This window comes from Octopus bimaculoides, chromosome 14, assembly GCF_046866305.1.
Source record: "Octopus bimaculoides isolate indiv1 chromosome 14, ASM4686630v1, whole genome shotgun sequence".
NCBI lineage: Eukaryota > Metazoa > Mollusca > Cephalopoda > Octopoda > Octopodidae > Octopus > Octopus bimaculoides.
In genome coordinates this window covers 29,524,465-29,538,887 of record NC_142941.1, presented here as the reverse complement: position 1 = coordinate 29,538,887, position 14,423 = coordinate 29,524,465, and the positions used below count along the sequence as shown (strand labels likewise).

Genomic DNA, 14,423 nt, shown 5'->3' with positions numbered 1-14,423 from the left:
GTCGGCTCATAATGATCATAACTCATTATAGCTATAATCATTACTATGATCGTCTGTACCCATTGTAACGGAAGTAATTTACACTGTCATTATGTGAGAGATGTTTTCATTTTGACTCATTTAGGCTTAAATACCCGAATATCGGCTCCACAAGCCCTTTTCGTTCCAGCAGGTCACATGACCTCGTGATTAAACGAACCTATTGTTTGTATTGGTCGGTTTCCAGCCATCCAATCGTGTTGGCGCAACAATTTATTTTTCCTTTGCAGGAAATTAATCACCAGCTCCTGGGAGCCTACTGATCTCTATAAGAACGGCAGTTCTCAACTGCTCTAGGTCTTTGGCACACGCCACCGGCGAAACCAAGCCTGGATGAGAGGAAGGCGGAGAGGGAACAGACCTCAGTAATACTGAGAACAACCCTCTCGAAAGATGAAAGGGCAGGTAAGCTCTACTTTCCTTCTTTTTCGATTTATGACATGGCTACACTGTGTATAGGTTGTTTGAATGTACGTGGCCTGAGCTCGAAGCGGAAGCAGGCTTGTTTCCTCGACGACTTCAGGTCACATAGAACAGATATTATGGTTGCTACAGAGACCAAGTTGAACAAACTTGCAGGCCTTCTCAACTCTCTTGAATGGCTATGAGAAAGTCATGTCTCCTAGTCGGACAGGGGGGGAGGGGCGTTGTAGTTTTGCTCCTGCAGACGCGTACGATCTTTGTGGACCCAGGTGAGTCGATCGTTCTTGATCTAACATTCAGAGGTAAGGCCTTCAGGCTGGTTGACATATACGCGCCTTGCACGACAGACAGACGGAATGATTTCTATCGACGCCTGGAGAACTTTCTTGTGACGTCAAAGACACTAGTTATGCTAGGAGACTTTGACGCTATTCTGGATGCACGCCAGGATAGCGTAGGCTCAAACGATAGGAGATGTGATTCACGCCTCGTCGATCTGCTGAAGCGATTTAAGCTGACAGATCGATACAGACTTGATAATCTGAGCATTCCAATGTGGACTTAGAGTAATAATGACGGATCAATCAGGTCTTATATAGATAGGATAATAGTTAATTCTAGAGATAAAGCTAGTTTTAGTTGTCCACAATTTACCTATGTACCCTACACGGATCACAAATTAGTGACGTGTAGGATGCATATAAATAAAGTCCATAGACAAGGATTTGGCTACTGGAAGTTGAACAAGTCCCTTTTGACTTGCGAAACTTACCGTAGCTAGGTTAAGGAGTTAGTAATGAGTGAACTAACTGGCACTGTGTTAAATAACCGGTGGTGGTATGCCTTCAAACGAGCCATTTGACTTGAGTCTATTAAATTTAGCAAACAGTTAAGTCTAGAACAGGCTAGAGTAGAAGGAAATTTAGTTAAGGCGTTAGAAGAGGCGTTGAGAATGGGCTCTACATCCCAAGTTTTGACGGCGAGATCGGCCTTGGACCGACACCTCAATGCCAAACACGAAGGATGCAGAGTTCGGGCAAAAGTATGTGCACTGGATCGCGGGGGTGTCAACATTGCCAGGTGGGCTCGCTCGGTAGAAACCCAACGTGGCATAGATGCTACGATAAGGTCTTTGGTAGATGAGCATGGACCGAAGATCCAAGGACAGGAAGAGATGTGTAAGGCCTTTCACGAGCACTTCGCCGCGTTGTTCGCGAGGGGCGAGGCGGTGGACCACGAGGATGCCCTTCGGGATTTTCTGGCCGGCGGCCCGCATATCTCGGCACGTGAGGTTGAGTGCTGTGAGAGGCCGATCACAGCTGCGGAGGTTATAGAGGTGCTTTCCGAGTGCCCCGGGGACAAGTCGCCGGGACTGGATGGTCTAACGTACAAATTTTATAAAAGTATGCCAGATTTGTTTGGCCGGTGTATACGCAAACTGGCAGCAGAATGGGAGAATTCCCAAGTCTGTGAGCCGGGAAGCAGTAACACTGACCAGGAAGGACTCGAACAAGGGGGATATCATTAATAATTTCAGGCCCATAATTCTGCTAAACACAGAGTCGAAGATTCTGGCCAAGGTGTTAGCCAAGAGAGTGAAGCTTGTCGTAGGTAACCTGGTGAGAGAGGCGCAGACATGCGCCATCCCAGGAAGGATGATGCATGACAACCTTCACCTCATTCGTTACACCATAGAGAGGGTTAGTAAAGTTCCTGACAAGGGTGGGGTACTGGTGAATTTAGACCAGTCTAAAGCATTCGATAGGGTTGACCATCGGTATCTGGCGGCGGTCTTCCGGGCGGTCGTACTGGGCCCGATTTTCCGTGGCTTGATCAATGTATAGCGACATCGAATCAGTGAACGGTTTCTTCTCGAAGCGGTTCGCGATCGAGCGTTCAGTTCACCAGGTCTGCCACCTATCCCCGCTTCTGTATGTATTGGGTCTTGAGCCACTTCTGCGGAGTATGGAGACTGCGGGGTGGGGGGAGACCCGCGTGATGTATGTTACGATAAGGGAGCAATGGCGTATGCGGATGATGTCACCATATCGTGTCTGATGAAGGGCAGCTACCTCGTGTAGAAGACGCCATCAAAAGATACGACGCGGTGGCAGGGGCAAAAGTTAACCAGGATAAATCAGTCGGCTTGCAACTCGGCACCTGGAGGAGCAAGTCGATGCCTCCCAACAGCGTCGTTGCACGTTGGACGGAGGGCCCGGTTAAACTGCTCGGAGTCTGGTTTGGACCAGATATCCAAATGGAGAAAAACTGGAGCGAGGTCACAGACAAGATAACGGCTATAACCCAGACCTGGTCTGAGAGGTCGCTATCCTTGCTAGGGAGGGCGGAGGTTGTACAGGTATTTATAGCATCTGTGATAACCTACTGCCTAACTGTCGTGCCTTGCCCCGGTGTGTGGCTGACCAAGTTGGAACGGATCCTTTCCGATTTTTGTGGAAAAGGAAACCACCACTAGTGAGGTGCTCCATCTGCTGCCAGAAACTGTTAAAGGGTGGGTTAGGGATGCCTTGGATGATGATGCGCAATTAACTTCCCTACGTAGGCGCATGGATCAAGTGAAGACCTAGAATGGGTGAATGGCAGAAGGAGTGCAGACAAGCATTCACTCTGTTCTCCAGGGCGAGTAGTGCCGGCAGCGGGGCTACCACTGCGGATTTTTATAGCGGGTTGGATGAGCACGAGTCCGACGACGTCCTATGGGAGGCTCTGTGCTTCGATGGAAACCAGCTAGTCAACCTGTTCAGAAAGACATTCGGGCCGAGGTATATGGATAATTCCCAGAAATCCTTGCCTTGGCTGTGCTACCGATCGGCCTTACCAATTCGAGAGAGGTTATCAAGGCACGGTTTTGACCCCTCCCCTACATGCCCGACGTGCAGGCGCGTCAGTGAACTTGTCGCGCACGCCTTCGTATATTGTGAGGAATTGAGGGGACTGAAAGCCTATGTCGAACAACTGATGTCGGAAACAGAAAGAGTACGGCTATCGACTGAGTCCATCATTAGGATCGTACCGCCTTCTTCCTTTAGGAAGGAAAGAGAGTCGTCTTTTTCTGTGTAGTAGCCATACTGAAAGACACAGTATGGATGACGCATAGAAGGGGAATTGAGACAGGCAACTTTATTATCCGGACACGGGTTGGTAAGTCATTTTAACTACCACCTGATAAGAAAGATCCGTCAGGAGAAAAAGTGCCTGCTCAAAGAGTGTTCGAGAAAAGATGGATAACTTGTAAAGAAGCTGAGATTGAATGGGGCCGTGCTAGTGTAGCCGGTCAAGGCGAAAAAGAAGGGAAAAAAGGAACGGAAACAAAGGGAAAATGCCGACGGGTTAGATAAAAACCCAGAACTGTGTTTATTATAATCATTTAGTTTTTATTCTCATTCGATTTAACATACCGATTTAATCAATTTTTATCATTAGGATTGTAACCCCAGCCCTGTGTAAAGACCTTTCTTGTTCTGTCCCCTCTATGTATGCCCCTATAGGCACATAAAGAAATTCTTCGGCACACGCAACTCGTCTCCGGCAACGATGTATCCGTCACCAGCCAGTCTCTGCTTTCGTCTCTACCAGACGCCTGCCTACATTGTTGTATGAAGACCACACAACCAACAGACCAACGGCTGCCTCTACACACCACCAAACTACTCAACTTCGCCTACAAGACCAACAGTCCAGCCTAACCACGAAGTCTCTCACACATCCTTGTTTTAACTTGTTACATTATTTCATGTATGTCAACCATTTTATTTTATAACGGAGAATAAATCGTCGCTTACCAGTTCATTTTATCTCACGTCGTATGTCCATTTCCACATTTTCGTTATTAATCACTACCGTTATACCATATTCCGTTTGTTTCTTCTGTGGCTAACACGGTATTGTCATCCCTGCACTATAGCTTCCTCCCGTTCAGTCTTACCCCAGTAACTCGCGAAGAAACTTGCTAAAATTTAACAGTTTCTACTTGAATTAATTTTGAATGGTAGACCTAACACACTACCCAGTTTAACACCATCACTTCCCTGTACTTTGGTACCTTCAGCAGAGTTCCCAGTTTTGAAAGTATTCCGACTAGGTCTTGCTTTCCCTTCGCAGTAAAGTTCTTCCTCTCATCAATCTTACCAATCTGGGAAGGTAGACAAAGGTCATGGCCATTGCTATTCCTGTCCTTTCCTGAATAATTTATCTAAAAAAGAAACGTTGACATTTCTGTAAAATTATCTTCCATGTATTTTCGACACTGTACAGTAAAACGTTGCTTTCGACGGTGACATAATTTCCTCTCATTATCCGTATTCAGATATACACCTTTTCATAATTATCTTGCCTTTATTTATTAGCTCCAACCATTTATTCATTTATCTATCTATTTGTCCATCTACTTATTTATCTTACCATCTCTCCATCGAGTAAACGAGAGAGCTTGTGTGACCACCTGAGCTGTTAGTAACCACAGCTAAATTTTCTTCGGATCACAGTCAAGTGAATACAGATAGTGTAATGCATCCCTAAATCGACGGGATGATCACGGTTAAAATACCGAAGTCATACCTGATCGACTTGTGCAGGTCTAGGTTTATTTATCTATAATATAAAATGTTATCTTTTTTAACTCAAAGAGCTAAATGGATTCATAAAAAAATTTTTTAAAGCTATTGCAAACTCTCTGTCTTTCATGACACCAATATACTCTTTCAATATGACGTTTTTAGAGAGGATACGCAAATTCAGTGAACACCGTCCCAACTGCACGCACACATACAGTGATAGACACACATATATATACAAATAAATATTTATATATTCAATTATTCAAATACGCATATATATGTATACATATACACTCACACTCTATGAATGAAATAAAAAATTAAATACTTGGACGGATGACTTAGATAGATATTTAACAACATTGATAAATAGCTAGCTAGAGGACTGTACCTAGACACATGTAAGAAAGGGAGTATTGATTGAGGGGGTGAATGTCTGCTGCTAGAATGTTAAGCCTGGCACGCCGTTTCTAGAGGGCTGAACGCTTCCACACCACCAGTCGATCTGTATATTATTGGGTCCAAGGTTAGTCTTTTGTCTCCGTTTAATGTCTCTATATGTGTGTGTTTGTGTGTGCTAGATATTTGTATAGATATAGAGGGAGTTTGAGAAGTAGCAAGTGAGACGAGAGGAATTAAATCTACCTACCTACCTCCCTATCTATCTATCTATCTTTCTATCTATCTCTAAAGAGATGTCAAGAAATAGAGAAAGAATGACTTAGAGAGAAGATATGCCATCAGGGCAAGGTAGGTAACTTTATATATATATATATATATATATATATATATATATATATATATATATATATATATATATATGTATATGTATGCATATGTATGTGTGTATATATATATATATATATGTATGTGTATATATATGTAAGTGTATATGTGTATGTATGTATATATGTATGTGTATATATATATATATATATATATATATATATGACAACCTATCTTGCTCTGATGGCATGTCTATCTCTCACTCACTCTTTGAATACATGTATGTATATGTGAACTTAAAAATGTGGATCAATAGTAGTTACACATGCACGTAACACAGGAAAAGCCCACCCCCGTTTCTCTCCTGCCGACGGAAACACTGTTTACAGGTGCTGTTGTTGTTGTTACCGCTGTTGTTGTTGTTGTTGTTGTTACTGCTGCTGCTGCTGCTGCACTAGTTGTTATTGTTACTGCTGCATTTGTTGTTAGTGCACAAGACACGGGCTTTCGTAATATTATGTGGCGTTATTGGGCGTAAAGAAGATGGTGCGAAAAAGGATAATTGCATTTGTGAGCGTAATGGTTGTTTGCTAGAGTTAATGATGGGTCGAGTTTGGCAAAGAACCATAACGGTAAATGGTTCTATTTTATGGCTGGAGTGAATGCTATTATTATTGTACTTTTCCTCCGTCCCCTATTTTTAATGTACGTTTGTATTTTAATTGGCCATTAAGAAACATAGTTGATGTTGCTCAAGCTATTTGTCTATGAGTTGGTTGGCTGTCTACTTCTCTCCGGTAAATTATAAGATCGCCTCCATGTATGTGTGTGTGTGTGTGTTTATATATATATATATATATATATATATAAATATATATGCACATACATACAAACATACGCATACATACATATACACATATATATACATACATATACACACATATATACATCCATACATATACACACACCATGTATATACATATATGCATACACACATACTCACACACACACATACATACACACACGCGACTGTTAGGTGAACAATTTAAGATTGTTCGCATGTGTATAGCGTGTGCAGTTAAACGCTGACATTAATGTGAACATTATTTGTTGTACGAATTGAATATATAAACTCGCACCTCATATTTTATATGAAATATAATATTTCGCGTATTTATTGTAATACATGACATGTAATATTTTCCATATGTTCTTTCTGTTTTCTTTTAAATACATACGTGCATAATTACATTTGCTGGGCGGTACACTAGTTTTACATTCAGTATATATATATATATATATATATATATATATATATATATATATATATATATATATATATATATATATATGGTGTATTCAATATATCACTGAATACTTTCCATTTTTTTCAACGAAGATTGATTGTGTATTAACATTATTTATTATATATCACATTGACATTAGTTATTATATATCACAATTATATACAGTCGTAGATGCGTTTTGAAAGGTGTCAAACATAAATAAATGAGCTAAAATCGTTTGGTTGTTGGCATAAGGGTCGGTGACGGACATTTTATTAACCGAGATTGTTGAAAGAGCAACACCGTTCGCTCTATTTTCACTCTTCACTTTCAGCTATATTTTATTTAATTAATTATTAATTAATAATTTTATTATCACTAATTATAAAAGAACAAGTTATATATAAATATATATATAGCATAATAGCTTCGATAAAATCGATATTGCGATATCAAGAGAGGGGTAGAGAAGGGAGCGGAAGAATCGGGTAGATGTGAATATAATGGAAGATAAAAGATAGGTTTCTGTGTATATGAGATATGGCGTCACTGGCTGTTGTGCTTGTTTTAATTGTAGTGATGATGGCTTTTGAAATCGGAATTAAAAAAGTCGAAATATATTTTTAAAAGTTGGGCTCAAATGTATATTTAAAATAGGAAAGCACTTCTTGTTAACTAAGACATGACAGTATGTGTATACATATATATATACACACGTACATGCATGCATATATACATACATACATACATACATACATACATACATACTTACAATTGTATGGATAAAGTATCAAGGGCACACAAGAACAGCCCCAATGATTATCAACTGAAACTCCTTATTCCCCCAAAGAGCCAAACTACCCTTGCTAAAAATTACCGCCCAATAGCCTGCCAGAACATCATGTTCAAATTATACACTGGTTGTCTCAATCTTTCTTGCCAGACCTTGTGTTACCATCAATAATATAACCCTTGAACAAGTTGGAGGAAAGAAAATGTGGAGCTGTATACAACAGCTGCTAATTAACAAACTGATCCAGGAAAAAGCACTAAAGAGCCGTAGAAATTAAACTGTAGTATGGACTACCAAAAGGCTTTTCTAGATGGACTACTGGGTCGATTACCAAGACTTTACAGTTAGCCAAAGTGCCACAACCACTAGTGAATGCTCTTGAACACCTGACCAAAACTTGGTGTACCACTTTGCTCCTTAGGAGTGATAAGGAGCAGATTGAGTTGGATAGCATTTGCTGCTAAAAAGGTTATATTTTAGGTGTTGTTCTTTGTCCTCTCATTAAACCTGATCACAAAACAGTAATCATAGAAATGGATCCAGAAGTATCTTCCATCTTTTTGTTGACAACCTGAAGCTGTAGGGGCCAAATACCAACCACTTAAAAAACAGTTGGATCTTATAACCCAATTTTCCACAGACATTGGAATGGAATTTGTTAAGTCCGAATGTGCAGTTTTGATTATAAATGTGGAAAAGTTGTGCCCTCTGAAAACTTAAAGATGAATGGCTTGATAATACAACTTCTATAGTCAGGTGACAACTGTAGGTATCTTGGACAAGATGAGAATGTTAGATATGATGGACCCATAAATAAGGAGAAGACCAGGAATGAATACCTCATGAGAGTAAAGAGAACATGGTTGTCAGAACTCTTAGTTTACAACAAATGTATTGCCCACAACACCTTTGCAGTGCCTGTCCTCATGCCTACATTTGGCTTCTGAACTGGTCACTACAAGAACTCAATGAGATTGATGTTCAAACTTGCAAGCTGCTCAGTGTTACAGGAAACTTCAGCATCAGTGGAGATGTAGACTGGCTATACTTGCCATGCAACAATGGTGGCCATGATCTTAAATCTCTATTGATGTCATATTAAGCACATCTGATACTAAAACAATATCTGCAGCAGAGGAAAGAGACTAGTAACTATCTTGCCCAGTTTGTGACTATGAAAACAACAGCATAATTAGGATAATTAATGAACTTGAGAGGTATGGAATAAGAGCTGATACAGATCTCTCCTCAAGAAGCATTAAGTAAAATCTATTTATCAGAATGAAATAACAAAAATGAACCAGTTCACTGAGAAGATATTACATGGGCACTTGGTCATAAAACACAAACAATAAAAGGGATTGATCATGTCAAAACCTTGATATGGAGCACCAACAAGTTTATGATATCCAACTTCAAAGGCTACCACTATGCAATTCAAGAACAAGAGATCCCCACAAAGTACCTACAGCATAAAGGCCAGAAAACATTGACAGACAACAAATGTAGGCTGTGCTAGACCAAGACTGAAGACATCAACCACATTATTGCCAACTGCGAGAGAATGTCTTCCACACATTATCTTCCCATGAGGTCTGATGTGGTGGCCAGAAGAGTCTGGAACAGGATAAAACCAGAAGAAAAAGTTGACCATATTGAGACCATGAAACTTAAAAATCAAAACAGCCATCAAGTTAAAGCATAACCAACCAGATATTGTTGTATGAGGCCACAAAGAAAGGATATGTTCTGTTGTGAAAATCAACTGCTCTCTGGACACCAATGTGGTTAAAAAAATACAAGACAAAGAGGACATTTATGGGCCAGTGATAAGGGGTTTGCAAATCCAGTACCTACGATATACTTTCAGCTTCATACCTATTATTGTTGGAGCAATGGGATACATGCCAACCCATCTTGAGCAAAGCATGGCTGAACTTGGGATCTTGAGGAGAGAATGCAAATCCATAATTCATACACTACAAATGATTACATTATCAGGAACTATAAAAATCTACAAGATCTTACAGTTTAAAGGATGACGGTTAAAGCAAGATGCTTTCATTCACAACCTTGCTACCTAAGTAGGTGGCCGATCAAAATTTATTCGAAATTGAAAAGAGAAAGAAAACATACATATATATGTTGACCAGAGGGCCAGCACTTAGTCACAAATTCAGTTGTTTTAAGTAAATTTAAGATAAATATTCCCCTTTCATGCATTGGATGCCAGTCTTATGCAGGTTAACATTCCCACATCTGGCATAACAGTTTTACGTAGAATTAGGCATTCTCTGCACAGACAAAACAAAATAGTTACTGCAGTGCATTTGAACATAGATTATGTACTAGAGATATAATTAATACCTTTGCTAACTTACCTTTCAACATCGTTTTAGAAGGTGGTTTGGTTGTTGCTGTATAATTCCTATTCAGGCAGACCTATGATCAAAAGAGCCCCAATTATGACATCCCATTTATCATTCAGCCTTGTGTATCTAGTACTACACTATTGAAATTGTTCTTATGTGTTTGATGGTTGTGCATGGTTTAGGAGTATTTGGACTCGATGTCCATTACATGGAGCAACCTCTTTTAGTGAAGGAGTTTCTTTGTGGTATCCTGGTCTGCTAAGAGTAGATAAAATCATCCTCACTTCAAACCATTACTGTCTTAGAAGGTGCTAGGGGATGTACCCTGTAAGCTATGCATGTGTACATGTTTTACAGCATGTGCACAAAGGAAAAGATGTGTGCACACAAGGTTTTTGTGATGAAACTGAATTATTTTGAAGATTGCTAGCATGAATGCATACATCCCTTACAAACGAAAAATAATTACATACAGGCAAATTTGTGCACAAATACACACCAAAAAATTAAAAGAGACATCGGTGATACATATCCAGATTCTGAGAAAAAGAGATGGGATGGGCTAATTATGAATGAACAACTTTGAAAAATCTGCTCTATTGAGACTGACCTTGAGTTAAACAATACCCACATAGATATCTGTCCTTTGTTGTTATATGATTTAGATTAAGCTCGAGGCTAGCCAAAAACCCATTGTTCTAAGATCAACCCATTGGTAGGATTAAGATTGAGAATATAGTACAGAAGCTGTTCAATTCTCTATACTCAGTTGTATATATACACTTGCAAATATATGTAGCAGTTCTTAAACTAGTCAGTAATGTCACTCTGTAAGTTAAAATGGGTCGAGAGAAACTGCATGAATCTCATAAAATTAGATGGACTGTACTTGTAAGTCACAGGATCAGCTTTGTGCCATGCTGATATTGCCTGAGAATTACATTAAGGATACAAGAGTCTTGTGGAATACTCAATATAATTCAGTGAGTAGCCAAGTTAATGAAAAAAATTGGAATACTCCATTGATGGGAACCAGTAGAGATCTCTTTATTGAGATAACAGGATGTATAAAAGTATGTCAAAGGAATGAGGTGTCCCCTTTTCCTGAAAAATGTCTCATTTCTTCTTAAACTTCCTCTTCCTCTTCACTTCCTATGTATTTTCTCTAACAAATGAAATGATTCACAGTAAACGTTAACTATGCTAGTTTCCTTCACTATTATCTCTGTCTTGTAGTCTGTGCACACTAAGAGGGCTTGGGACATCTTCCATCCGTTTTAGACAAATGAAAATAAGGAACTAAATATACGGTGTTATTAACTTACTCTCACCACAACTAGCCACATTACTACCATAATGCAACCCACTAAAAATAGCAGTCAAATCACCCTTAAAACAGGAATTGGATGATTTAGCTTTTGATACACAATGACAGAGAAGGACAAGATGGTCATGGCTGGAATTCCTTTAATCTGCCAAATGTTGACATGACTCTAAACAACAAAAACAGCAGTGTAAATCCTTGTTGGATCAGTAAGGTATCTGAAATGGTAGGGGGTCAAGTATTATTTGGTCTGACCTCAGCCATAGACCATATTTGTAGTGTTTTGAGTTACTTCCCTTCAATTATAAAATTACTTGTTATTTATTTAACCCATCATCTTAATAAAATATTCAGTTTGAGTCAGTTTTCCAGCCATGTCCACCTGATTAATAAGCTATGAGTAAAGTCCCCTTTTATCTAGTTATCTATGTCATTATAATGCAACATAACACGGTGTCATAATAAGTAACCTCTCACCTCAGAAGAAAGATACAGACTCAAAGATGTGTGATAATATTTATCCCCACTATTAGAACAAACTATTCTGCAGTAGTTACCATGAGAGAAACTCTCATATTGTTTTATTTTTATACAAAATGCACTTGGTATTAATACTGCCTTTGTTGCTAATTGTTACACCAGCGTCAGTTCTGGCATTGTCAATCTATATATTGCTGGCAGGGAGATGATTCACTGCTACTTCTAGCGGTTGAGTGTTTATCATTGACAAAACTAAACAAGGTTGAAATCACTTGATCTGAAGGTGGCAGGGATTTGTCTCCCTGCTCGCAACATAAACAAGTGTGCATTGTGCATAAAAAAAAACCAATACAAGAGTTTCTCATCATGGTAACTACTACAGTATAGTTTGTTCTAACAGAACATCCATGTTTATGTGGAGATAAATATTACCTCTCAGTATTAATACTGTCACTAATATATACCTTTTAACAAAGATGAGTATTTATAGTCTCTCCTTTAATTTTATTTATTTTATTGAACTGCCTTTATATGCACATAAACTGCATGTGCAAGCCATTTGAAAGTGAAGTGCCCTGGTCACATTTTAGGATACAATCAGTCTAAACTTGAGATTTGCAGGTCTGGAAACAATAATGACTTTTGCTTTATTCGGTTAGTACAAGAGTAATGGAAAAAGACAGAAAAGTGCAAGTTGCAACTTAACCCAAATGATAACGATAAAATTATAACTATTAAACAAAGTTCTGAGAGTACTGTCACCCTAAAAAAAAAAAAAATCACATATGTCCACTATCAACTTTTTTAGTAGAAACCAGTTACTATCAAAGAAATTTGACTCATTTCTAACTGATATTAAGCTGAAACCTGATGACTATGAATTTTGAAATTTACAGGACAATTTATTCAGAGATAGGATTCTATTTGGAATACAGAACAAATATATTTTAGTACTACTGCTTCAGGATGCAGAAAGTGCTACACAGATAAAATGGATCACTGAAGGCTCTTCAATCTGAGCCATGACACAAACACCAGCAAACAAGAAAAAACAAATCAAGACAGTTTAAAAGCACCTCCTCCAAAGATCAAAGAAAAGCCCACAAAGGATTGTATCTATTCATGTAGTAAATTATGATCGAATTCATTCACTTAAATAATGCCCTGCCTATGTGAAAATATGTTCAAAATACCATAAGTAAAATCATTTTGCTGTTAGAAAATGATTTGTTGACATTGGATGAAGCAGTTAAAGGTAAAAGATTTATCTGCTTGGGGTGAAGAGAAACCAGAGTAGTGAAGGCTGCTTTCAAGATATTGAGCCTCACAGGGGAGCTGACAAAGGATGAAAATGATTGGCAATTTGCTGTGTTCAAGAAGATCCATCCATCACAACAAGATGAGGCCTTAAAAATATTTTGTTTATGCTTGTACATGCTGGGCCCTGCGCCTACACCCATTCTGCTCCATCATACATTCCCTACATCTCATGCCCCAACTCCCCTTTCCTTAACACTCATCACTCCTTTGTCTGTGGCATTACTTGGCTACTGTAATCACTTGAGAGTAGAATTGGCACATATTACATCCTCTCTTTTCTCTGCACTATTAGTTACCTCCTTACCCTTCTGGAACTGCCATCAGTGAAACCATTTTGGGAGTTCTGTGATGAAATTGTATATCACAACCAACTGCCTTTCAAGTGACAGCATAATCATCCCCAAATCATTCAGAAGTGAAAGTTTCACCAGGAACACCAAAGCCAGAGATGTACAGTCTTGACCTCTCAGGTATTCATTAGAAAACAGTTGAAAAGCGTATCATATGTGTCAAATTCAGAACAGTCTTAAAGAACTGTTACTGCCTCAATGTCAATGGTTAAAGGTTGGTGTTGATTTGGTCTGAACTAGTGGTGATGGTTATTTAATTATTGTTGAGATAATACAGTTGAGTAATAAACCAGTTTTACAATTATAAACAAGTTGAAATCTGTCTTTGTCATAGAAAGAATAACAGAAATTCTAATTTCAGACAATGCTTTGCAATTATCTTTTGAAGAATTGAAAAATTTTGCTAAAATGTGGGACTTTCACCGTATCACATCCAATCAATGATTTCCACAATCAAATGGACAAGCTGAAATTGCAATGAAACTCATGAAGATATTCTTTTCTACTCTAGGCACAAGGCTCGTAATTGTGGGGGAGGGAGCCAGTCAATCATTTCAACCCCAGTACGCAACTGGTACTTAATTTATCGACCCCAAAAGGATGAAAGGCAAAGTTTTGAAGACACAGAATGGAAAGTAGAGCATTTTCCAATCGAAGTTGGATGTAGAAGGTTTGTTGGACACAGTGTGAGACGACTGTTGTTATCGTTAGGCCTAACTCATCATAAGGTAAC

At 39.0% G+C, this 14,423-nt stretch overlaps 1 protein-coding gene across 5 annotated transcripts in view; it reads left to right on the top strand.

Moving 5' to 3' along the window:
* Nucleotides 1–339: 339 nt before the first annotated feature.
* The window catches only part of LOC106875247 (uncharacterized), a 28,584-nt gene continuing 14,500 nt past the window's right edge, over nucleotides 340–14,423 (top strand). The window contains exon 1 of one of the 5 annotated variants that reach the window (XM_089362617.1): nucleotides 340–444. The gene's annotated coding sequence lies outside the window, so the exon portion shown is untranslated. The other 4 variants (XM_014923318.3, XM_052972792.2, XM_014923331.3 and 1 more) reach the window with 4 other exon arrangements.